The sequence below is a fragment of the Dicentrarchus labrax genome, unplaced genomic scaffold (genome assembly GCF_905237075.1).
Source record: "Dicentrarchus labrax unplaced genomic scaffold, dlabrax2021, whole genome shotgun sequence".
NCBI lineage: Eukaryota > Metazoa > Chordata > Actinopteri > Moronidae > Dicentrarchus > Dicentrarchus labrax.
In genome coordinates this window covers 9,696,252-9,723,995 of record NW_026136712.1, presented here as the reverse complement: position 1 = coordinate 9,723,995, position 27,744 = coordinate 9,696,252, and the positions used below count along the sequence as shown (strand labels likewise).

The following is a 27,744-nucleotide window of genomic DNA, read 5'->3' as shown; positions in this document are numbered from 1 at the left end:
ATGCAACACCTTGCTCCATATTTATACCATTAGACATTTTCATGCCTGGATGCTGCTGGATAAAAGCTCACCAGGCAGGTCCACCAGAGCATATCAGTTTTCAGTGCCTTGCTCAAGGACATTTCTGCTTTACTTGTTGAGTGAGGAGACGGCTGCTGCATACTTTCCAATATTTTTCAACAGGAAGCATAGGACATAAACAAGAAAGATAGAAAACAAGATATCTCCCTATTCACTTCCAAGGTTACAAGCTAAAGGCTGCACTGCAGTGCCTAAAGTAGGCATAGATAATACAGAAGTTCTCAAGGTTCCTTTATTGTCATTTTACAACACAGGGTTGTACAATTAAAGGTAGCTTGTAGCCCCTTAATGCTTAACACAAATAGAACATGTATACAAATATTTAAGTCATAGTAAAGCATACAGTTAGTTATATACGTACACTTATAAACATATATAGCTGTAAACGTATGTATCCGAAAAGTATGTTCGGTATGTGTCAGTGTAAAATATATTTAGCAAAATGTACTATTTTATATACTGTAAGATAATTTAATTTATAATAGTGCATCATGTGTATTATATGATTTCTATGTAAAATCTTAATATGTAAAGTGACTGGTAACTAACACTGCATGTGAAATGAAGAGAGTGGAATAAAAAGTACAACATTTCCCTCTGACTTAGAAATAGAAATAGAAGTATAAAGCAGCATAAAATGGTGCATTACCTATTTACAGTCCACCCCTGTTCCAAAAATCTACTCCAGCATCAGGACAAGGGTTGTTGTTGTTTTTTTTTTACTTCAACAACTTTTACATGCAATGGTGTATTTTTACATTGCTGAACCTTTACAAATTTGAGTACTTCTCCCACCACTGTTGATGGCTGTACAGATGGGAGGCTGAGAGAGATGCAAAGAAGAGATTAAAGCCAGTGAGGAGACTGCATTACTCCCTCCCATTGCCACTTTGACCTTTTATACAGAACAATCTATATTAAGACAGAACACCATGTCTATATTTCCTTTCTGCATCATTTTCCCTCTCACCTCTCCTCCCTTCTGTGGGCTTACGTGCATTTCCTCCCCCTCCTCCTCCTCCTCCTCCTCCTCCTCCATCACTCCTCCCCTCTCTCCATGCTGTGTTTTTCTCTATCCTCGGGGAGCCGGCTGCATGCAGAAGCATTGTGGATCACTGAGCTTCAAGACACAGTCTCTAAAAATTGCTCCATTTTTCCACAGAGCGTTTTTCTAAAGCGCTGACAGAGACAGGCTGCTTGATATGATGCTGCAATTCCCGTCTTGGAATTTGTTCTGAGCTGATGGATCAGGTTTTGATGCATTATTGATGTAATTTGATTACTTTATCTTTGTCACAGATTATGAAGTCATATTTGGGGTTTTAAGTCATTTAAAGTTGGCAGTTTTGGTTCTTAATATCATGTAATGTGAATTTTTCCTAACCTCAAACATTTTAAATATAGAAAATCTGAGTATTGATGGATGCAAAGCTCCTCTCCATCAGATTTCATATACATTAGTGTAAGTTTCACAGCAGTACAGCCCCGGAGGCATCCATCTTGGATCGTCTCCAGTCCAGCGGAGGCGTGGGGGGGCTAGTGGTGATGGAGACTACATTTTTGGCTCCCTTCCAGTCCAATGGGCATGAAGCAGGCCTCAGAGGCTCCTGGGATTTCCCTTTACACCAAACCCCTCTGCCCTCCATTAACCAATTAGAGGAGAGAATTGCTTAACTGGACATATAAAAGACTGTGTGCGGACTTTGGGGAATAGGAATAAATCAGGAGTAACGAACGAGTCACCAAGAAGCACCATGGGAACGTAGATGACAGGGAAAATGAACGGAGAGAAAGTGTGTGTGAAAACTGTGGAGTGCTGGTATAAAACACAGAAAATATCATTCCGTAGCCCCCTTCTGCTCCATTGCATCTGATTCATCCGCTGTGCATTCCACACTCAGATGTGCGTCGCCGAATACACAGGCCTGTGATAGATGCTTATGAGCTAATGTCAATTTTCTTCTGTGAATTTACTGTCAGTAGATGATGAATGCACTCAATATCCCTGGTTATTCATCTCATATATTCTCTATAACAGCCCCCATTGCAGAGCAACATGTCCACCAATAGGTGTCGTCATTGCCCAGCTTGTTCTCAGAGGTCACAGAGGAGCTCAGGCTGGCGGGGAAGGCTTTTGCTTTCAAAACTAGTGAAGCACTATGTGGTTTAACTCTGCATTGTTACCATAGCTCTGTCAGAGTGTGTGCTAGAAAGGCGAGGAAATCTGCATGTGTGTTTCTATGCATTTAAGTGTGCACAGATTTACAAATAAACTAACATTTTGTATGCAGACCCTGGAAATGCGTTCAGAGAGTGCATGATCACACTGCAGATGAAAGCAGGTGACAGGTGAAGGACAGGGAGTGTACACAGTGTCAGCTCACCCTCGTTCACTCGTGTGTGTGTGTGTGTGTGTGTGTGTGTGTGTGTGTGTGTGTGTGTGTGTGTGTGTGTGTGTGTGTGTGTGTGTGTGTGTGTGTGTGTGTGTGTGTGCATGTGTGTGTGCCTGTGTTTGCCTGTCCTTGTCCTGGCCATGCTCCTGTAAGCGACCCACATCAATTCATAAGGCCTCTGCCCTTTTCCTGGGGCTGCTTGGGAAATGTGATGTGACAAGTAGGATGAGCAAGATGGAGCCAGGAGGAGGAGGGGGAAGAGGAAGAGGGGTAGGTGAGATTGTTGGTCGATTCTAGAGGACAATTTAATACACAAGTCAGAGAGATGCACAAAGTCAGGCTGTCAAACGGACACAGACATGCCACGTTCTGACAAACTCCTGCATACTTTAAACAGACTGTGGATTTTCTGTAGAGGTAGGCACATACAGACAGATAAGCATTTACATTGACAGGATACGACAGCATGTGAATCCATACACATAATAGAATGAATGCACAAAATCAATAAAGTAATGTGGTTCAATAACACAAATGTTGCACCAAATAACAGACATCATAGACTTCTGACATTAGAATATTTATCATAAACCAATAAGTCATTTGAAGACTGGCAGACTACTCACTTCCTTAAACACTGTAGTCAATTGCAGTGGATTGGTTGAAATTAAAATTTGCTTGCTTGCTTTTCAGACTTAAAACAGGAAGTGTGTCCAGTTGTCAAGAACTACATTTTTTTCAATTTCTAATGAATTTTTAGCCTTGTTAGCAGCATTGCTCTATAGATGTATGTTAGTTGCTCCACCACTTTGGTCCAATCTGACTAAACTATTGAATGGACTGATGCACATAATCATGTTCCTCAGCAGAATGAACTGCAATAACCTTGGTGAGCCCTTAACTTAACTTTTAATCTAGCGCCATCATCAGGTCAAAACTTTTCTTTATGACTAAATACCTGCAAAACATTCCCATCAACCTCAGCTGTAGGCTACTTTGTAAGACGTTTATAGGATGGTAAGCATAGTAAATATTATACCTCCTAAACATCAGCTTGTTGGCATTCATTATGAGCATGTTAGCATGTTGATGTTGAGCATTCGGCTCAGAGCACTGCTGTGACTAAGTAGCCTCACACACCTGCTAGCCTGGCTGTAGATTGTTCTTGTTTTAATGCAACATGAACTGACCATAATGTGCGGTTGCTGTTTTTTACTGGTCTTTGTCAGCTTTTTAAAATCTGTGCATTCACAGTAACACCTGAGGAGACCCGGCATGTCTTTTTTTTTTTTTTTTTTTTTTACCAGAGGCAGCAGCTTTTAAGAAATGTGAGCTTAATTTAGAAAAAATGAACAAAATCTACACAGACATGTTTAGCACTTGGAAGAATATAAAAAGCAACAGATATTTAATTTGCTTAGAACATTCAGCTGTAGTAGCTTGTGGCAAGCAGACACTCGTGCCCGTAATGGGCAACAGATGAGAAGAGTATGTGATAGAGGGAATGACAGCGAGAGAGAAAATGAGAGAAGGTGAAATCTATTAGTGTGACAGGCCAGAGACCTCTGGGGACATACTCCAAGGGCTTGGTGCAAAAACAAAAGAGAGAGATGGAGACTGGGTAAGAGACATACAAGGTGAGACAAGAGACAAAAATTCAAGGAAGTAAGAGAAGCCAAAATGACAAAAAAACGGAAAGAAAACAGTCCATATGTATGTACAGAAACCACTGAAACTGAGCCTGGTGAAGAAATTCATGACATTATACAGCCTGGATGGAGAAGCGAAGATAGTGTGTGAATGCACGTACACAGGGATTGATAGGCCTGCATGGTATGTGCGTGTGCATCTATGGATTGGTGTGTGCATGTTCTCCCCTCCCCCACGCTTTTGAGTGCTACCAGGATGAGTGTGTTCCATATGTATGTCAGCTCCGATCACTCAGTGAAACAGGGGTGGGAGAGGGAAAGGAAGAGGAAGGGGAGGGTGCAGAGACTCCCATTCACGTCTACATCCGTCTATGGGTGACTGAGCATCTCAGGCCTGAGGTGAGAAAAAAAAGGGTTACACTGTTTTTGGGAGGAGGAGGTGATAGATGAGAGTTGAGAGAGGTGTTCTTTGGGGAGGGATGGATGGATGGATGGAAATAATATTCTTTTAGTAGTTTCAGCTTCTCGGGAGAATTATGGGTTTACTGCTAACATTCATTTCTCCCTGCCTTACTTTCTTTATTTCGTCTTCTTTTTCCTTTCCCTCCTCACCATATTTCTGCCTCACTACTTACTCTCACTCTCTCTGTTGTCAGTCTCTGTCCTTCTCCCTCTACGCTGCCCCACCCATGTGTACTTTGACACCCAACTCCTGCTCCAGCGCTGCCAGAGGGCCAGCCCCAGCCCTCAGTGTCCTAGACCTCAGTCATGTGACGCTGACCTGTTATGTTTTACAAGGCTGCAGTGCAGCGAGGGGGCCTCCTAGGAAAAGGGCTGCGTTCACCAGCAGCAGGAAATAAAGTGCAGCTCGGAGGGGAGAATAACTGTGTGTGTGTGAGAGAGAGAGAGACAGAGAGAGAGGGGGGATTGTGTGGGTGTGTGTGTGGGGGGGTCAGGAAGCAGTATTTCAAGGGATGGAACTCCACTATAAAAAGTTTGACATCAAGAAAGCATGGGGTTTTCAAGCGAGGCTGCGTTCGAACATGCTGAGTTGTTGTCTGCCAGAGATGGAAAGTCTTTGATCAAAGCAAGTTGGATTTTTTCCACCTGGCTGACATTAGATTGTTCAGCTCTTATTGACATGCTTAGATGAGCTCTGGCCTTAATCTCCTCTCTCTCTTCATCTCCCTTCCTCTCTCCCTGCATTAAATCTCACTCATCTGAGCGTCCTCTCGCTTTCTCCCCTCCTCTCCAACTCTAGTTTATTCCCAAATGAGTTGATCATATCATATAGGTCTGTCGCTGGCTCTGCGGCCATAATCTATGGCCGTAGACGCAGACGTATCCTGTAACCAACGTGCACACAAAAGATACTTCGCACAGAAAAGTAAGTACATGAAGGATGACCACAGATACTTACAGGCAAGTGTGGACACACACAAATGCATACACTCACTCACACATCTGTGTCATTCCTGGGAGATTTTAGCCCATTAAATTTGAGCAGCCCAGTCCAGTCTCTCAGATCGCTGCCGTTCCCCCCTCTTTGTTCCCCAAATCAGGAACAGCTGTGCTCCTCCACAGTTGTAAGTCACTCACTCAGTGGAAATTTAAAAGCCATTAACCGAGCCCCTCATTGCTACTCCACCCCTTTGTGCATATGAGAGTGTGTGTATGTGTCTGTGTCTGCCTCGCTTATCTGCACACAGACACAGAGACACATTTGTATGCACACTTGTGTGTACATGTTGAAAGTCAAAATACCCCCTCGGCCCTGCACAGTACATTTGAGACGGCGTCTCTTAAAGCAGCCTTTCTTGTTGAATCGCTGTGTTTTCAAGTATAACATTTGGAGCAAAGTGCAGACTGATCTGCATGGTCGTGCCTGATCTGCCTCCCACACCTTGAACACTTTGCTGTACGCCAGCCAGGAGTAGCTGGGGGAAGGAGGCGGGGGTCACATGAGGTCATGTTGTCTTTGAGCGTGGAACAACAAAAACAAGGCCCCGCTGAAATAGCTTGCTGCTTGTCCACTTTCTTGGCTTAGCCAGCGAATTACTGTGCCAGGAAAAAACAACAAGCCCGGAGCCTTTCATAAGGCAAGCCCTCCAAGCTTCACTATATAGACGCAGGCACAGCTGCATGCACGAACACACACAGCAAACAGATGTTCACAGAGACAGAGACAGAAAGATAGTGAGACATAGAGAGGAGAAGGTTAAAGAGGAACGGAGCAGGACCATGAGATGCAGAATGGACATTCGGATGCCAAAAGTCAAATCTATGGTTCTTTCCGCTGTTTTTCTTTTGTCTCCTCCTCCACCTTCCCTCCCTCCTCTATCTCCTGTAGAGATCTCTCATTTCCTGCAGGTCCAATGTTGATTTCATACTGGAGCTCGGAGCTTAGAGTGGGAGTCTGTGAGATGGGTGAGGGGGAACATGGGGAGGTGAAGTGTGTGGATATTTGAGTTCAGGTCAAAAACAACTTTCACCTCTACTTCTCTCAACTACTCTGCTGATTTTAAAAATGTGAGCATGCGAGTAGTTTCTTTTACTCACCCTACAAGCACACACACCTCGACACCTGGGGGAGGCCACAGTACAAACACAGTCTTATATCAGCCACAGACATACTCCTTTGGGGCAGCTAGAGGACCTAGCTCAGGGAACAGTTCTTTCACTGTGGAGATTGTTCCAGGAGGTATGCTTGTCCTCTTGTTGAGTGTTACAGTGCTTGCTATTAGCCTGTTCATTTATACGTTTTTTATGAAGTCAAATGACTTTTGTAGCTACAATGAAAAAGATTAGCCAGCCACACAGGACAATTTAACATTTCACAATTTCTGCCAGCTTCTAAAGCCACAGTGCCGAACCTTTGTCTCCCCCTCTGGCAGTGAGAGTAATTACACACAAAACAAGGTTATACAGTCGGTGCTCAATACAAAACAAAACAACCAACAATGACAGATCAACTAACAATAAAAAAAATTCCTTGTGAACCAAGGCAGCAAACTCAATTGGAGACCTATCGTTACATCACCTGTCGATTTGTTGAGAAGTATTTTTAAGCTTCGAGTTTGGCATTATGGCTGCTCATTGCCTAATTTATAGTGACTGCTGAAGAGTGACAGGAAAGGGGAGAGAGAGGGAATTACAAGCAGCAAAGGGCCACAGATCAGAGTCGAACACATGGCCGCTGCAGCAAGGACTCAGACTCTGCTCCATCTACTAATTACATACTGCTGATGTTTGAGACATACAACGGTTGTCTAATACACACGTTCAGTTTAGTTGCTGCCAGTACGCTGCACCAGGGAATTGGGCAGTTTGATGGTGGATCCACTGAGTAGAAAGAGGATGGAGGTGGAGAATCATCTAATTCTGTATAATTGGTGAACTATGAAATACATATTTTCAACTTGTTGCCAGGAGTTGGCAAGCTGATCGATCAATCTCAGGATGGACTGGGCCTTTTCCACTGGCATGTAAGTGCGCCCTTTTTGGATTAAAATTGCTGGTTAATGTAAAATGCATCAATGCTGGTGCTCCAGTGTGGGAATGTTGCCACAGACTCTAGATTTAAAAACTTTGTATACTGCGAAACACAGAGAGATTTACCTCAGGGTGATTGACAGGAGTTTGAATGTATATATAAAAGTTCAGCTTTAACGGTATGATGGGTGATCTGTTGAATGCTGTAAAGGGACGAATGTCTTCAATTGCTGGCGGTACATAACCAGCACAATATGGTTTCAGTTTGATTTAAAAACAAAATTAAATCAGATTGAAAAATATTGTTCAATTTTGATCCAAGAGCCCTCAAAAAAACACAACCAGTCACTGTGACCTTATATAATCCAAGGCCTTTGTGGGAACAGATGACACACAGCCTGATGGAGGAAATAGCCTAGGTGAGGTTTCAGAGTGCCAGTTTCTATGTGGTGTCACTTTGACCTTTTCTTGTTAAGGCAAATCAATTTGTCAGCAATCAGAATGACTCACTTAACTTTTAGTAAGTTGCATTAAAAAAAAATCTACAATACATTCAGCATTTGTTTATTGTGTTTATCCCACCAGCAGTAACCAAGGAAAGGGAAAAGGGCTGAAAAACGGAAGTATGACTGTTGTGTCTTGCTGGTACAGACGCCAATAATACTCACAAGTTAAACTCACATGCATGGCAGATTGTAACACTCAGATTACTGTGGCACACAGCCAATTTCTGCTCCTCACTTCCTTTCTCTTATTGTTAGAATAGATGAGGCCTTCTAGACATGAACAGCTGCGGCCCTTAGCTTTCACTTCCCCTTCTATGAAGCCGCACATGTATCTGTTACCACAACAAGTTCCCCAAATGTGGCCTCTAATGCCCTCTGTACCTCGCCCATGCCAACACGTGCACACATGTTCCTGCAGGCATGCTCACATATATATATATAGAAAACTGCTGCCACCAAGCTCACTTGAGGCAGTCCAGTGTGCTAGTTTGTTAGTGGGGTTGTCCCTTGAGTCCATTGTTGTAAACTAATGATATTTCCAGACCTGTGAGCAGACAAGCAGCGATGAAAGCTTTTGGAATAGTTTTTTTTTTAAGGTGCAAACTTGTTTTTGAGTATAGAAGGGTGGTGTCAGGAACTATGACTTCCTGTGTGCAATGTCAGATTGTCACCATTGTATGCAGAGATGCACTCACTAGCTAACCACAACATGCATACCAAATTTGGCATACTATTGGTGCCATGGCACCCAAAACACACACACACACACACACACACACACACACACACACACACACACACACACACACACACACACACAACGAGCCAAACAGGGCGGCATTGCGTGACTGAGGCTTCACACCTCTCTTTCTATCTTTCACTCAACGAAAGCATGAAAAAATCCCTCACCCACAGTAATGTGAGTAGTGTGTGTATGAGTGTGTGATTAACAGTTCATGTGTATGTGTTCAGTGTCTGCCTAGTGCACAGACTGACTATGCCCTTGTTTAGCCTCTGTCTCAGTAATTTACACACTTCCTACACATTTGCATGCACACTTCTGCAGAAATAGATTAAGGCCTCTCACACACTGGCTCCAGGTTTGTTAGCATATAGTTACTAAATCAAACACAGATCAACACCTCACATGCTTGTGAGTATTTTTTGTCTGCACTTTCACAGCTCTGTTTACATGCAGTTCAGAAATGCTCCTACACATTTGCACTGTTACCTCAAAACTCTCCCTTAGTAATTTGTGAATGAATTCGCTCACACAGTAGCTCAGCCTTCTCATCGTCTCTCATTGTTTTCTCTTGGTATCTCGGTTAAAGTGATGCAATGCAAAGGTGTGGGGGAACAATGGCTCGTGGATGATCTCATTCCCTCTACCAGCACTCCTGTCATGGAGATGGTTTATGGATGATTTGAAAAGAAAAATCCAATGTTAAGGAAGGTGTTCCCTTAAGCCTGTGTGTGCAGCTGGCTGCCAAAATCGTTCCATCCTCTTGATCCATTGCACCTTTGCCCACGGGCTGAAAAGCTTGGTCTTGTGATGGGGAGGCAGTGGCCAGGTGGCTAATTGAGCTGTTCCCAGGCCAGTCTGTGACAGCGTGCTGCCCTGTGCCAAGGTGTTGGGGTTTCCCAGGGCTCAGTAATAGATGATTTTAGTCCCCGTAAAGTGTGTCCAATTGCCCTGCCCCGCTGGCACAGAGCAGGCACACAGGACAGGATGCACAGGACAGACCGGTCACACTTATCCCAGTGGAAAGATGTGGGGTTGAGTGAGCTTTTTGATAATGCACTGGATGTGGATTAAAAAACTCGACAGTCAACGTTTGTGTTTGTGAATGCTGTGTTTGGTTAATGAGGCAGAAAAAAGGTGCATTCTTTTAATTAGTTTAGGGGAGAAGAGGTCCTGTTAAATCAAGAAAATATTTTTAAAAAAATAATAATTTGGTGTTAGTAATACTCTCTTCAATGCAACACTTTCTCATTCAATTCTACACTTGTGATTGCTGGGTAAGAAATGATTATCTCTTTTCAGGGTATGTATGACAGTTGCTGAACATAAACAGTACATACAATAACCAACAGTAAACATTATACTTGCTTTGTTAATGTCGGTGGCAATGTTAGGATTGTCATTGTATGTTAGCATGCATTTCGCTCACAGAGCTGGCTGTAGACTCTTTGTCCTCCTACAAGCATGGCCATTGCTGGGTCTTGCCAGTTTTTACAGGACTGTCACCACTGAGTCTCCTCCCTTTAGTATAATAGATTTTTTTCATTGACATAAATTGCTGTTATTCAGCAACTGCATTACAGTAAAATGTGATTTGATTAAGGGTCATAAATGCTACCTTAACCAAAGCTAATGGTATTTTGAGGGAATCTGGATTAAGAGCCTTAATCAAATAACTATTCTAAACTCATTTAGTTGTCTGACAGCATGTTAATGAGAACACGGGGTCTGTGTGATCAGCTGCACTGAAACATATAATGAGTAAAGGAAGATAAAGTAGAAGGTGATGGTAAATTGACTTTGTAGTTGTTACACAGAAATAAAAGAAACAGGACTGATAATCTTGCATCCATCTTTTTTTCTTTTAAAAAAAAAGCCTTACAAATATGTCTTTGGAAGCCCCGGACAGAGAGAAAAAGATGCCTTTTTATTTATTTCCATGGATCTGCAGCGACATGTCTTAATACCACTCGTGCTTCCCCTGAATTCTTCCAGCATTTCATTAAAGAGTTGACCGAGCTCAACACAATCACTGGAAGACGACATGTGCTACAAACAGACATTTGAAACATTCATATATCAAAACATTTCCTGCCTGTTTATGTGAGTTTTTGATTTTATTTCATTTTTGGCGAGTGATGGGCTGTGTGTGTGTGTGGGGGGGGGCTGTAGGGAGATTCGCCGGCTGTGAGGGATCAGTTTCAGGATTGTAAACATGGTGGGGACCCCCTCTCCTCACAACTCTGAAAAAGTGCCTCTTTTGAAATGGTTGGCCTTATGGGTGTGCCCCCCAAACCCCCCGCCCCAAACATCCCAGCCCCTCCAACTTCCCCACCCCCACATCCCCCCTTTCCTCTTCGTGTTTCCTGTTGAGCTGGCTAGACTCCTTTGACAGATTTACAACTCCGGGGTCAAAGTTTTCCGACAGCAGCAGATAAATCTTACACCGCCCCCTCCCTGCTTCTCCTTCACCTGATAAAAAGACACACACTCTGAACAGCCGCCTGCACTGCCCCCCACCACCGACGCACAAGCCCCCGACCCCCCCCCAACATCCTTTCATGTGTAATGTGCCCGTTTTAAAAAAAAGTGTGTGTACCTATGTGCATGAACATGTGTATGAGGACGCCTGCATTTATGTCTTCTGCAAGAGGTGTGTGTGTGCAAATGCCTTTGTGCATGTGTGTCTACGCAGAAGAGTAAGTGCCTTGCAGTTTTGTGGTTAAGAAAAAGAATGCAGGACATTGTTCTTAAACCATAAACGCAGGCTCTTCATGTTCCGGTCCTTCTTTTTGAGGGGAGGTCTGGTGACCCCTGCCTCCCCCTTCCAAACTTCTTCTTTTCCCTCCATCTGATTTTTATGTTTTGGTCCCAGTGTGATACTCAACTCTGCTTTCGTCTCCTCTCCTCTCCCAGATAGATAAGAGGAGCAGAAGTATGCTTCATTCTGCCAGCACGCAATCATTTGTATCCCCCCCCCTCTCTGTCTCTCTCTCTCTGACACACACTTTATTCCTCTCTTTTTCTCATCCCACCCCCTGTAACATTAATTTCTCTTCATTCGCCTGTCTTTTATCACCATGTCTGTGTCAAACATCTTCAGCTCTACCTGGGCAGACTGTGAAGAAACGGAGTACTGAGGGAGAGTCTCAAAACACACACAGGTCTTGGGGCCATGTCTTTTCTCACTCTTTTTGCTCTCTCCTTCCTCTTTATCTACTCTGATCTCCGTTCCAGGATGGGAGGCAAGATGATGAGTATTCAAAGTTTATAATCTGCAGCCAAAGCACATACAACTTTTTCTGTTATTTTAATAAAATCTTAACATACATCTTTACAATATTTGTATTATTATTCTTAATAATGATGTGGACTGTACAAAAGTTTTCTTTCTTTTGCCTGCGCTCTTCAAGCATTGCAACCTTGTAAATCAGAATCAATTTTCCACTAATTTTAACACAGTAATATCATATTCTTTATAGCCTGCAACAACAAACATTCCCCAATATACACACACATTCTTCCATGGTGTTGGATCAATGGACATGATTGATTTGGTGGTGAGCTGGCAGCCAGTCCTGATCAATGTTAGCTTGGCTGATGGCCGCAGACTGTACATCACTGTCACTCACAGTATGTGTCGAAATAAGTGTGAGTGAGTCTTCTATCATGTCCATCACATTTGATAGATAGTGGTTTGTTTTTATTGCATCATGTTATAGTTGGTTTCAGTTTTGTTCAGCAAAGCCAGCAGAGCAGATACAAATTCATATTGTTGCAGTCATGTGAAAACTGTTCTAAAGGTCCAGTATTTAACATTTAGGAGGATGTTTTTGGCAGAAATGGAATATTAAATTCATGTGTTTGTTTTCATTAGTTTATAATAACCTGAAAAGGAGAATTGTTGTGTTCTGTTTGCGTTACAATGAGCCTTTTTTATCTACAGATGGCACGCGTCGCCTTCAGTGTTTCTACAGCCAGAACCGACAAACCAAAAACTTGCTCTAGATAGAAAGGCATTTGCATTTTTTGTGCATTTTGTGGCAGACTCTGCAACTAAACCACTAGATGCCACTAAATCCTACACACTGGACCATTAACTTATTTTTTAAAGATTGTTTTTTGAGGGGGCACTTTTGCCTTAATTTGATAGCAAACAGTATAGAGGCCGACAGGAAACAAGGGGAGAGAGAGGACACAAGATGCACCAAAGGTCCCCGGCTCGAATCGAACCAGAGACATTGCGGTTAAGCGGCATGCACCAAGAATTCAGCTATCACACCCTGTGCTCTAGCGCCAGTTAAAGTATCACCATGTCCTCTATTGTTGAGAAACACCCTCTTATCTTTGAGTTTATGAAAGCCTTTAAAAAATTATGCCGCTATCATGCTGAAAACAGTTTCCTTCCTGGAAAGTCATCATTCTGGAGATACTAGATTTTCACCAGACATGAGATATGTGTGATAACAAACTACAACTAAACCCATGAGTCAACCCAGTCTTAAGAAAGACAGATGATGTTGGAACAGAACATCTAAAAGACTGTAAACACTCACTGTCGGGACACACCCTGGTCCATGGGTCATCCTGTTTCACAAATTACCCAAACACACACACACACACACACACACACACACACACACACACACACACCCATCAGATTTGCAGGGAAGCGCATCAAATATTACAAAACATCACATGCCTTGTGAAACACTCCATGCGCTGCAGCGTACACTTTGTCAAGCGGTGACCTTGAATACTTTAGAGGCCCCTCATGGAGGTTTCTTCCCCAGTGCTCTTCACACATCAGTGCCGTGAGAATGAGTGATATGATGGCAGGAGAGGAAGAGACAAGAAAGACCCACCAAGTGACAGAGAGAGGAAGGTTAAAACAGAAAAAGGAGGTAAAGAGAGAAGGGGGTGGATGGGGACCATCTGACTCTCTCCAGGGAATCTTATCACAGTGTAGTTGGGGGAGGTGGCTTTCCACCGGAGCGAAAGATTGGGATGAACACATCGGACGGGGGGGGCTTTAGGGGATTAACAAATGAACAAACCTGTCATCTCTTCCACTTTCTCTCTTGGCCTTCTCTGTCCCATCATCCTCTTCTGCCAACCGGACATGCTCTATATATCTGGCTAAGTCCCCACGTAACCTCTCTGGAGTTTTTATGGTCAGCGTGTCTTTTCACAAGACCTGTTATTGGATTACAGTTCGCTCCAAAGACTCCCTTTCCTTCTCTCATGTTCTGTCCTTCCTCTCTCTATTACTGGCTGTGCTACTCATTTCTCTTTCCCTCTACAGCACTCTTCCACGCTTCCTTTCTCTCCCTCTTGTTCTAAGCGTCTCTGTATGTGTTCTAGTCCTGCAGGGATGAGGCAAGGATGGGCCGAGAAGCAAGAAAGACAGAGAGAAAGCGAGCTAATGCAGTCTGATCGTTTTTAGTTTAGATTTTTTTGGCTCTGCACACCTTGTGTCACTCCACCAGTCCTGTGTTGGCCATAATATTAAGCGACAGGCCGGCTTTCCACTTCAACAAGCCCGTGTCCTTAAAAGAGGGGACAAGGGAGGAAGCGAGAGGCTGACAGCGAGACAGAGAGGGAGGGATATAGAGGGATGGGAAAGGAGGGGGATATCAAAAAATAATGAGATGTGTATATGGAGGGGTGGTAGGTCAGGGGATGAGGGAAGGGAGGACAAAATATCAAAAAAAAGTACTGACATCCAGCCAGAAGCACTGCCTTCATCGGCTCACCTCCTCCCCCCAGCAGCACAGAGGTCAGCTGTTCTATGAGAGATCCAGTGACCTTTGAAAGCAAAACTTTGATGTTAACGTTGCATGATTCGTTTGGCTGCTCCACTGTGGTGGTGAGGAGAGGGAGAGGGAAAAGAGAGAGAGAGAGAGAGAGAGAGAGAGAGAGAGAGAGAGAGAGAGCATGGTCTGTATTTCTGAAACTAGGCCAGTTACTGTCTAGAAATGTGGACTCATGTTCCTGTTTCCAACCATTCCCCAGAGGAGCGAGCTAGCCTGCCTGCTGTCTGCCTGCTCGGCCAGTTCACTGTCCGCTGTGCTGCCTTCACTGTCTGCGTCTGTTCTTTGTTTCCTGCTCTTCCTATCACACAGTCCCAAAACGATTATTTGAAAGAATATTAATCAACAAAAATGTATGTGATCAATTCATCCATAAAAGATCATTTTATTAAAATGTAATATAAAAAGACAGAAAAAGTATTGCATGGGGAGCCGAAGTGAGTTGTCAGAAAGCTATTAAAAACTTCTTTGCAGAGGGTGACGTGTTCCTTCATTACCACGTGCACACACACTGTAGATTATTCAGATTCAGTCCCACATACAATGTCCTGCTGGCATAAAAACACACACATAACTAACACACTGGATATGTATTAATCCAACTAGTAAGTATTAACTAATGTTTGACTAACATTTGTTTGAAAAACTACAGCGCCTGTGTTAGGAAGTTACAGAGCAGCAAAACGTATTTGTAAAGAGACAGACTAAAGTACTATTGGTTTTTAGTCTTTTCATGGAATTTGTTGACAGCAGAGAATACAGCAGAATGTGAGGCTCATCATTTAAGTAATTTATCAATCAACAGAAAATACCAAATATTTGTTAGTTCCAGCTTCTGAAACATGTTTAATTGTAAATAGAATGTCTTTGGGTTGGGTGATTTAAAGAAGTCACCTTGGGCTCTGAGAACTTGATAGACACATACTTGTTATTTTCTTTTACAGATGATGAGGTTCAAAATTACAGACAGATTGACAAATAATAAGACAAGGTCTCAGGTGTGGTCCTGGGAAAGCACTGTGTTGCACCACAGTGACTTGCGTTGCATTGTGTTGAGTTGCATATTTCATCGTGTATGTGTGTACATTATGTTTTGTTCCTCTTTTTTTGTGACATCTTTGCTGTTTTTCCTTTGACCTGCTCTGGGGTCAGCTACAACAACAGGCTCATAAAAAAACGTGTATACAGTCATCTATGCTCAACTCAGCTTCAGTGCCTTTACCTACCTGCCTCTAGAGGGTGCAGACACAACAACATGTAACACCTGTGCAGTATAATAAAATGTAATCCAATGCATGACCACAACAAACTATCTCACAGACTGAATCAGTGCCTCTCTAATGCATTTTTTTTTTTTACAATAACTGAGTGTAATAAACTTCACAAAGGTACTGTTTATTGCAGAGCTATTGCATTGGATTGCATTAGTTTGTGCAGGGAGTGGACATGAACACCTTTTATTACACCCAGCAGGTAAGGTTACCTTAATGTTCTGGCAAAGTATTTTTCCTTGTCTGACAATAAAACATTTATATTGGAGGGATAAAATGTTACAAAAGAGAAACAGAAAGAAGGCCAACTCTCTATCCACTATTAGGCCAAAATGTTGGGACCTTTCATAACCCCAGCCGCTGCCACCAAGCCTTTTATATCATCTGCTCATCTGCTTGGGTAGAGTTAAAGTTGGCTTGCAGAGGGGGCCAGGGAGCTGTGTGGAGGGGGGGGGGGCTGGACACAAACATAAAATCCTCGTGTCGACATCTGCCAGCCTACCTATGCCTTCATTCTGCCTGGCACTGCCAGTCCATTAGCATCATGTAGTGCCTGGCACTAATCCAACCAGGACAGTGCGACCTTAATCTCTGTTCCTGTCACTGAGCTCCTAACACATCTGGCCATCTCCAGATACAACAGTCACGCCTGCCTCCACTGCTCCCGTGTGCCCTGTGGTGGGCGTGATAATCCCTGACTGTTTTTACAGTCTCTTCCCAACATCACTATAGGTTATCCCTTATTAAACTACACCCCCTAATCAGCTGCAGCATAGTAGGTGGGTCAAACTTGCTGTCACACAGCACTGTTCCAACCTAATGATACTTTCTCCTTTTGCCCACCTCAAGACCCCATAAACAGTATGTCTGGTTTATTTTCCTGCCAAAGTAGAACAACTTTCCATAATTGGCTTATTTACAGTGCCAGTAACCTCACTGGTTAGGCCACTTTGAAGTACTGTTTTTGTAGCAATCAAGCTATTAGAAAATTAACTGTCCGCACAGCGGAAGTTTTCATTTCGAAGCTTATTTCACAGCCCCAGCCCACAGTGGTGTCCTGACAGTTTTCGGTGCTTCATATAGACATGTTTGTGTGAGAATATCTTCTCTAAAAGAACACTGTGAACTGTATCATTAAACAAAACTCAAATTATTACACTTTGTTTTGAAATTGTTTATGTATCTGAGACTGAAAAGGTGCCAATAAAAAAAAAGTAACATGTAGCTGTAGACAAGAATCTATAGCTACTTCCTCTTCCCTTCACGCCCCATATAGACACACAGACAAACCGCATATCTCAGTGGCAGAGACAACAGGAAAAAGCTTGTGTTTTTGTGAATTAACAGAGGAACATTAGTAGTAGCAATGCTGTTGAGTGTTATTAAAAAATAACCCACAAAAAGGGCAGAATTGTAATTTGCTGAACAAGTAAACACGCTTTTTGTATTTGCAGTCAACTGAACACACAGTGAGTGTGGTATTTTATTCAGATTTGATCCAAGACAAGATGTCTTTTAAAACCATACTGGGGTTGATACATTAGTCTTGTATTACTTGATATTGGATCGAAATAGGAAATCTGTACTCCTGCTCATCCCTGCTTTGTTAAAACCCCCTGTCATTTGACCCAGAGGCATGGCTGTGCAAGATTACCCTCACACTGCTGCAGTTCTCTTGCTTGCCTTCTGTTATTTGTTTTTTTCTTGCAGAGAGATCAAGGGAAGGAGTTTTCCTTCTCCGCCTCATTTGGATCAGATCAGCAGCAGGTTCCTTGTGGATCACAGGGAGACATTTGAGGATTATGGTGACTCCTTGCTGCCTGTTTCTGCCAGTCTCTGTGCAGCCATTTGTAACCCTGAGAAAAGCGGCAGGAGTCACAGATGAGCAACATCTGATCCCGACTGATCATTATATGCGGGTATCATTTCCCATTTGCGTGCCTGCATGCGATGAGTCATAGTGACAGTGAGTCAGACTGCCAATATAGATACAGAAACTCTTGACTGAAATGTCTACAGTCTGGCCGGCTATGGTTTGTGTGTCATAGTATAATAATTGTCAGAATATGTAAAAGTCACTTGATAAGTTGATTTTCTTTGTTAATAATGAGTAATATAGCACTGTTGAACTGGCTGTTTTTCATGTAGAGGAAGCTATTTCTCCATTGAGGGCGTTGAAAGTACGTGATCTGATAAAATCTACTCCAAACCTTTGATCTCGGAAACACTAATCCTACAAAGCTCTCATAATAGTAACAGAGTTATTAGATTTTGCTCATCACAATGAGAGTCCTGCTCATTTGATAAATTGTACTAATTCAGTAAATTTCTGTTTACTTTCTTTACTTTCTGATAAAAGTAACCCAAACTTAAACTGTGTGTGATTGTTCATGCAGAGAGTCATCAAGGGCACATTAGTGTAATGGTGACTTACACAGGAAACCCAAAAAGAGATACAGCAGAGGATTCGGGTGGTGATAAAAGCCTTAACCTCAAACTTCCGTCGCCAAGCTCATGTTGTTTTTCTCTTTCACAAAGACAGAGTTGCTTGATGCCCACATTGGCAACTGAGGATAAGTCTACTTATCTGTGTAGCTCTCTTCTATTTCTATAGATAGATATAGATTTTATAATAAAGTCTACTACCAAAAAAATGGTGGCTATTGTTTTTAAAACTGGAGGCAGTGCAGGGTGTGTTTAAGTAAATCCCCTTTATTTACTCTCCAGCAGAGTTTACTTTATGCTCGCCCCCCTCTGAGACAGTCTCCCGCCCAGTCATGCATTACACCCCTCAATTCTCATCACTTCCAGGTTTTCCTCCATTGTTTCCCCTGTTTTTGTCACAGCATGACATAACAATCAATAAGCAATTAAAAAAGGCAACATAGCACAGGGCATTGCTTACTTAGTTTCAGTGCATGCTTAGCCTTCACAGGGATATGGTGCTCTGGTGTGTGTTCAGGGCTTTTCAGTCACATTGTTTGACACACAACATATATACACAACAATATAAATAGAGCTCAAATACTACTTACACATAAGTGTATGACATTTATAAAAGATCACAGCGCTGCTTTTAGCTTTTGTATCTGCGGTTACAGGTATGATATGGGAGCGTTTTAATTGACATTACCGTGGTATTTGGCATTTTCCTGACATTTGAAGAATTTTGACTATGCAAGTTCCGTGAATAACATTTAAAGCTCCAACTTATGATCGGTCTTAAAGGAGGGGAAGACGAGCCAGCACAAGGTCAGACGATACTCAGCAGTAATCTTTACCAGGAAGAGATGTTGAAACCACCCATCCTGTGTGGAGGAATAGCTGCCTGCTGGTTTACAAGGAATTCACATGCAGCGGCCGCTTCTTGCTCCTGATATTCCGCTGTCACTCTGCACTGCTGCGAACGAAAGGCCTTTTCAACATTATCTAACAGAGTTGCTCTGCGTCACATGACATGACCACTCATCCCCAATTACAGCATGGCTAGCTGTAATGTATACATGGGCCTGACGAGCATATCAAGTGTGTCACTTTAGACCATGCAGTCTGCTGGGTGGTGGGAGTATGATGTGTTTATGGAGGGGCTCTTTCTCCTTCTGCTCCTTGTATGTCTTTGTGTGCATGTGTGTGAGTGTGTGGGCTGTTTTATCACAATGCTGACACCTCATTCTATAGTCTTTGACCCTGACAGACAGGCAGCCAGGGCAGATGTCTCCCATCAGCCGTGTCCAGTCCACCCCCAACACCTCTGATATGACAGACCTGCCTGCCTGCCTGCCTGCCGTCCTGGAAGGCTGTTGGGAGAGGCTTCAGAGGGTGTAGGTGTGTATGAAGTGAACGTGTGAGTGTACGAAGGCAGAAAGAGAAAGAGAAAGCATCTTTTTGTGACATTTTGTGTTTTCTTGTGATGTTTGGTAATATGGATGCTATTAGAGTTATTATATATAGAAAAACAGCCTATGTGTGTTCCATGCATTAAAGTGAGTCACTCACTGTGTCCATTTTTTGCATGTGGGTGGTAAGCCAGGAAAAAGCATAAGCATGGTATGTTTTGCATTAATGCAAGGGATGTAAAATGAGTAAAAAAAAAATCAGTTGAAGCCCAGAAACTTCCACTTCTCCCCTTTTTTGCCTCTCTTTCTCCTCTCCTCCTTTCTCTAACACTCTTCGCTTTTTACAGGCTGCCATTTCCACTAAATTAGTGCCCAGGGTTTTAATTGCAGTTTATGAAGCTCATTTATTGGCGCGAGAGTCTGTGTTTGTGTGATCTGGCATCCAGCGAGCAGGCCAGTCCTCTCCAAGCCTCCCTGCGGTTTTGCATTTCTTTTTTTTCCCTCTCTGTTGTTTTTTTTCTCCCCCCCTTCCTTTCTTTTTAACACCAGAATGTTGCTGGGCTTAACCGTACATGCTGCTGTTTTTATAGAGAATTAGCACTTCTCTACCCAGCGCTGGCTGTGTGGCTCCACACTGGAAGTGTTGCCTTTAAATCAGCCCTCCCCTTTAAAACCACGGAGACACGTGCCAAGAGCCACACATTTAACATACAGAAGCTGTAAGCATTTCTTATGACTTTAATCAAAGCACTGCGAACATTAAGAAATGTTATGATATGAACGCATGATACATAACAAATGAAGTATGTCTTGTATGTTTGTTATACATGACGTAGGTTAAAGAGCGGACATTGTTTTCATGACCCATGACGACTCACTTTCTCTAAATTTCTCTTTCACTCCCCTCTCTCTTTCTCTCTTCCTCCACATCATCCCCTCCATGGCATTCCAGTGACACCCTGGAGGCTAATTAAGCCTTAATTACATTTGTTGGAATTGATTTGTGATTTAGTCTTTCCTCTGTTGTTCCAGCTCATTGGCCCCCATAGAAATGTCATTAATGCACCATTATTTTCACGGGCGGTCTAATTAAAGGGACATACTCTCTGGGTTTCCTCTGATGAGATGCTGGGAAGGGGAACATGTTGGCGACTGGCACCCCGATGATCTAAAATGGAAGACGCGGAGAAAAGGAGGGGGTGTAACATAACCTTATGTGCGGGTATAAAGACGCTGTGCAGATGGAGGCTGCCAGGTGGTTAGTTTGGAAAGGATGTTTCATTCATGTTGCGTGACAGGACATTACCACAAGTCATGTTTGCTGGCTTAGAGGCATAAGAGGTGGACTTGGAAGACTTTGTTTTCATTACAGCACTGCCAAATTTTAAATGAATAGTTCAATATTTTGGGAAATATGCAGATTTTCTTTGTTGCCGAGAGTTAGATGAGAAGAACAATACCACCCTCATGTCCATATGATGAATATGAAACTACATGCAGATGACCGCTAATTTAGCTTAGCATACAGGCTGGAAGCAGGAGGAAACAGTTACCCTGGCTCACTCCATAGTTCAGAAATCCATCTAAGCACTTCTAAAGCTCATTCATTCGCTTGTTGTATCTCATTTGTTTCCACCGTACTCAAACCGAAATGTAAAAACAGCTATTTGTTGTTTTGTGGGAAGTTATGCGCTGAAACTGCTTCTTCTTGGCGACCAGCTCTGGGCGCAATAACTTCCTGGTGTCTGCGCTGCTTGCCTGGTAACTCTAGGCAAGAAAGGGAATAACTGTATCTGCCAAAAAGTCAAACTATTTCTTGAAAACCTTAAATCACTCACAATGATCTTCAGTTTTTGATATCCAGCACTTGGTGTTGAATGCTTTCCTACGTATATATTCCATCTCCTCTACCGTACATGATAACAAAAAAAGTGGATATTTGATGGGAGGAGGTGGAAATGAAGGGTACACAAATATGACCCTTTTGCACATTTAGCCTAATCCCCTCTGAATACGATCCCAGGCCGGCCTAAAAACGCGTTCTGTCTTAATAGGTGACCTCAGTAACGGAGCAATGATGCTGCTTGCAACACAGCACAGCTAAGGAAGCAAAAGCATGCTTGATTCCCCTTCAGAAATAAAAAGCAGAATTTGGAGTTGGCAGTTGTTTGTGCTTCTTTTAAAACACTGGTCTTTCCTTAGGGAGGCTTGTGGGAGGGAGGCAAAAAAGGGAGAGGGGGTTTTGCGGTGCATTCACATGTGGAAGCTCAAAGCAGTAACAATCTTTCCCAGCCTGCTCTGGCCTCATATGGCCTATGGTATCCTGCTAAGAGCCTCATAGCACAAGCCTATTCCCTCTGTGTCCCCTTCTCTGACTGTTCCCCTATCTTTCTTTGCTTGCTCACCAACTTGCTGCCAGAGTGACTGCCTGCTACTCTCCTCTGCCCTCAATTTTAGTGCAATTCTATCAGTTGTCTGCATGTACCCTTTCTGTCTGTTATGATTGTGTATAATGGGACTCACTCCAACATGCTGGCTGGAAGTCTGACGGGCGTGTTGGACAACTGCTTCACAGTTGGCTAGGCTGGTGAGAGAGGGGGAAGTATAGAGGGAAGGAGAAAGAGAGAAAGAAAGAGAGAAAAAGGCAGAGGGGAGGGAACGGCAGGGCTGAAGATAGAGAGGGAGAACAGGGAATGGGGTCACTTGAGTTTGTTGCTCATAGGATATCAAGCGGCTCACTCTCTCCACCCCGTTTAGCAGTTTGGCTCTTCTGTTACCTCCCTCCCTATCTCATCAAAACCGCCATCTTTGGGAGTGTTACTACAACAACAATGTCCCTCATAAAACGATCCAGCAACTCCAGTTTGAGCCCTGGTTTAATCATACCATGTAAACAATGATGATGAAGTTCAAGTGAAGCATTAAGTAAGCTTAAGTCTTGCATTTCTTTTATATGGCACTGGCAAAGCTCAGCAGACTATATTAAATGCCCTGAGAGACGGTGCTTTAGAGCCGATAGACGAGAAAGATTCTGCTTTGTTACAGGTTGCTTTGCTTAGGGGACAAAAGCCAAGAAAACAGTGTATTGAGCAATGCGGAGAGAAGTTAACCATGTCGAGAGAATGAATTGTCCCTAATAAAGGTGTTTTCCTTAACTTTGCCAGGTCCCTGCGATTGCTGAGTCATCTGGAAAAAGCAGCGCTCTCGCATTCTTTATTCTTGGGTAATGCAGCATAAGAGGACTTCCATTTTTAGCTTTACGGCAAATTACATTAAGCCACAGTTCAGTGAGCCCTAATGCTTTGAAAGTAACAAAAATCGACGGAGAGGGATAAAAGTTTTTTGATATTGCTCAGACTTTCTCCCGGCAAGGCCTCTTTTATACCTCCTCCCTGCAGCTGAGCGGGAAAAGAATGGGTTAAACCTGTCTGCGGCCCACATCTGGGAATCATTTGAAACATTCCACAAGGCTTACCACATGTTTTCAGATGGACTAAATCCTGCGAAAGGCTCGGCTGTCAGAGGTTTGAAAAATCATCTTTTTTTTTTGCCAGGAGGGAAAAAATGAGAAAGAGAAAATTAAACTGTATAATGGCTTTTCTCTCTTGCAGGTGAGATTAGGTAAGGATGTCGGTGGGTTTGCAGGGCGGTCCCTGTGTGTGGCAGCGGTGATGGTGGTGGTAATGTGTGTGTGGAAGTCCTCTTGCATGTTGGTGGCATGTTATTCGAATGTGTTCCGAGTGAAAGCTGTTTGCAGTTCAAAGGAGGCTTTGGGGCTTGGCTAACTGTTTCCATGCGGCTGATACAATCTCATATGCCCCCTTTTTCTTCCCTTTGCTGCTCATTTCTTCTTTATACTTCACAACCTAGCGCCATAAAGTGAATCAGTGTGAAAGCTATGTAGCTTTTCAGTACTCCAATCCGGACACACTTACAGACTCGGGTGGCACATTCTGCTACTGGCAGGGTAGCTACTTTTCAGCATTCAAATAGTGTGACATCTTATGGTGATGTATCCAGAAAAGCTCTTTTATTAAGCAAAATCATGTAGCCTTCAGCCTTGCCATGAAGACCTCTCCATGGAGGCTGCTTGACGGTTTCACCATTACACTCCACTACAGATGACAAGCTAATAAAGGGGAGTCGCAGAGTGATGAATGGTTGGCTGCTGGGAGTTCCAAATAAATATGCGGTTTTAAGAAGGCAGCAGCAGACTTGATGAATTAAAAGTCAAGGGACTCTGTGGATGGGGATTGACCACCAAGCCTTGGCACCTTCACGGTTCTCTCTCTTACACCAGTCCTCAGATCCTCTCCAAATGCATACCCAAGAAAGGCCGGTAGACTGCTGGCCTTTCTGACGTCAGGTGAATGGGCTCTCATGTTGCCCTGGTGTGTTAGACGCCCCCTCTGTAATTGTCCACTGACATTTGGGGAACTGGAAATGTTTCTCTTGGGTGTGGGTGACACCGTATGCAGAGGAGGGGCCCCCTGCCTCTCTGTCACCCACTCTTTTTTTCTGTGAACCAGACCGTGACATGTGGTATGTGGACCCATGCTGGGGGTGAAAGCATTGATCAGGCTGGCTAATGTTACCACACTTTGGAAATAGCACTGGACTTTCGCACTAGACAGTAAATAGGCACCCGACGTTTAGAGGCGGAAACTGAGCACCTGCCATGGGGCCCACCAGGTGCCTTGTAAAATGAAACACGAGAGAGACACTCCACTACAGTCCTGTAACAATGACCATCTATAGGAACTATTTCATGTTATGGTTTTGATAGGAGGGGATCACAGGATTAAGGCAGCTCTGTGAGACCACTGAGAACACTGGATCTTAAAACATCTCAGTGTTTGTCTGTATTAAGTAAAGCAGTCGTTACAAATCTTTTTTCTTCTGGTGACAAACAAGATGTAACGTGCTAATTTGTTATTCAAATTGTTAGCTTTAGCGGTATTAGCAGGTGGATTTCGCTGTTGTTGGATAAAACCAGACTAGCAAAGAAAATAACTCTCTGGCTCTAGCTTCATATTTAGTATAGTCTATTCATCTAGTTCTATGCAAGAAAGTGTATAAGCTAATCATCCAAAATATCAACCTATTCCTTTAAAATAAAGCAACGTCTACTGATGACCCATCATTACTGGTTTGTGTATGTTTGCGGACTGTGACCAGTTTAACCAAAGAGACATTTTTCCCCCCCTTACTTTATTTGATAAATTACTTGCAGAGGACTAAATTGGTAAAATGACCCAACTATCCAAACAAAAAACTAACATTAGAGGACATTGGTTTTGTTTGTTTATATTTACATTGTCTGACTCATACGGGGATTCAGACCCTCAGGGTGGGAACCACTGACGTAATGGATATAGCTCTCCCAATTTAAAAAGAAACTAGTCAGTGGTAAATGTTCTAGTGGCCAAAAGTACAGACAGACATTCTGTATGCATACTTTACTTAATCCTTCATATCAATGTCAGGCTTGTCTGTCACTTCCAGTCTCTCCTCGAAAGTCTTGAAAATGGAGAAGGCAGCTCTTCGAAGCATGTCCAAACTCAGATTTTCTATCTCTGTACAGTAGCCAGACACCAAGCTAATGCATGTGCTTTATAAGCCACTGTGTCAAGCCTGACATTGTGAAGGTTTTCTTGCATGCAGTGCGGCTATGTAAAGCTTTAAATGGAACATGCATCACATGGCTTTTCACTATGCTTGACATGTCAGTACATAAGCTGTACAGAGCATGCTGAAATTCAGTCTATATCTACATCTCAGAGTAGAAGGGACTAGACTGGAAAGCCATTAAGATTCAACTCCAGTAACTTCCAGTGTAAACCTGGCTACAAGTGGAGGATGCAGCTGGGCTAAGGAGACCCCAGAGGCCTTACTATCCAACCTAGAGATATGTAGAGGAAACACAACACAACACAATACAAATCCCCACACTGCAGTTGAGTGAACGAGAGCGAACCCATCCAGTTTGCATGATCACATTCTATACACATGCATGCTGGGCCCCAGCTCCAGCTGTCAGAAGGCTGTGAAATAAGACAGTTTCATCTCTTCAACCATGCTGCTATGACAGCAGCTACTTTCACCAGTACATTCTTTTAGCATTTCACAACTCCCTCTGTCCACGGTTACTCACATGCCTGTGTGTCCCATGTCACAACCCACCAAGCCCCACAGCACTGCATTCCTCACTTGTGTGGTGATGTGTGACAACTGACACAGCTTAGTGCCACTCACAGCTTTTGTATAAGAAAGCCTTAAAGGCAGCAGGGGAAACAAGGAGGATACTGTCGCTCGCACCCTCTCTGTAGCAGTGTCAATGCTCCAAGGAAAAAAAAGATGAAATGCAACTGAGAAGGTAACGTAGAGGCAAAGTATGTCACTAGCTGTCTTATGGCCTTTTGTCCAATCATATGGGACAAGGGGTTTCACATCTAGCACCTGTCACAAAACTTTGCTTTCTGGGGCGGAAAGCTATTGAGTGTAGCAGTCATATCTGAGAGACAGAAGAGCACCTGCGCTTTCCCCTGGCAGCCAGCTCCTTCGCACGCAAACATGCTCACAGATGCACGCACTCCTTCACACCTACTACTGTTTGCACACCTGTGTGCACAGTCACATGCACATGGGAGTATACATGGGAACATTAAAGCCACACAGTTAATTCATTACTGATCAAGCTGTTGTTTATATTTATAATTAAACAATTATTTGCATAGTCGATAAACTGTGAACCAGGTACCGGAGCTTCATTTGTCTGTGGTGAAAAATAATTAGAATAATATAAAATAATATTACACAAAAAATTTGGTTTGTGAACTTTCCTTGTTTTAAACCTTAAACCTTGACCAGTATCATAGAAATTGTATCAGCTGTTAAAACAGCCAAGATGACAAGCTAGTAATTAAAAAGCATGCATAGTTATCCATCCAGACATCCATCACAAAAAAGAGGAATAACACAGTAGATCATATATAAGAAATCACACCACTACAGATGATAGAAACATGTAAAAACCAGCTAAAGCATGTAAGATAATAATAAAATGCAGAATTAGTGAGCACACAGTTGGATTGCTTTTAAGACAAATGTATAATTTGGTTTAAAATATAAAAAGAGCTGCAGCCCTTTATGTGATATGATAGAGAATCCTTCTGAGTGGTGGATTGGACAGAAGAAGCTCGCTGCTCAAATGCAGTGTGACAAAAGGGTACAGCACAATCTGTGATGGAAGATATTTTAGAGCCTTTAATGGTGTTCTCAGCAGGACGCGGAGGCAGAGTCACGCAATGGAGGATGGGCCAGATTGTTTAAAATTTTATACAAATGATACATATTTGAATAAAATCTGGAGTCTCATAGAGATGATATGGAGTTGACGTTTTTATCCAGTGTTTTTCAGGCTTGAAAAAAAGGGGAAAGTATTGTGAGGAAAACTAGATTTTCTATGGGAAGTTCCTGTAAAACCTCTATCATACATCACTGATGAAAGATGTAGTTTGGGGATGGAGCCATTATTATTACAACAGTATGAAATATGTAGCAAGGAAGTTCTGATTTGTTGTTGGTTGTATGACAAATGCACAATTGCTATGTTGGTGTTCTTATATTCAAAATGTAGTATTCTTTATGCAAATGTTGAATACATTTCATCCATGTTTTGCCAAAAATGTTTGATGAACAACACATTTTGCTGTGTTTTCCTTCGGCTTGCTACACTTTCAGTTGCAAACCTGTATTTGGTTGCATTTGTTTTAAGATATCACAGGTTACACAATCACACATTCACTGGAGACGCCACTTCACATTAAAGCTTAAGTATAAAGTTAGTTTATTTGCAACTCAAGAAACTTGGGCTTTGGCTGCCAGACTGAGAACAGATGGAAAATAAGTGAGTACATTTACTCAAATATGCGCCTAAGTAAGATTGTGAGGTACTTGCA

At 42.8% G+C, this 27,744-nt stretch overlaps 1 protein-coding gene across 1 annotated transcript in view; it reads right to left on the bottom strand.

The window, feature by feature from the left end:
* The window catches only part of lrrc3ca (leucine rich repeat containing 3Ca), a 148,694-nt gene that overhangs the window by 38,762 nt on the left and 82,188 nt on the right, over positions 1 to 27,744 (bottom strand). The window lies entirely within an intron of this gene.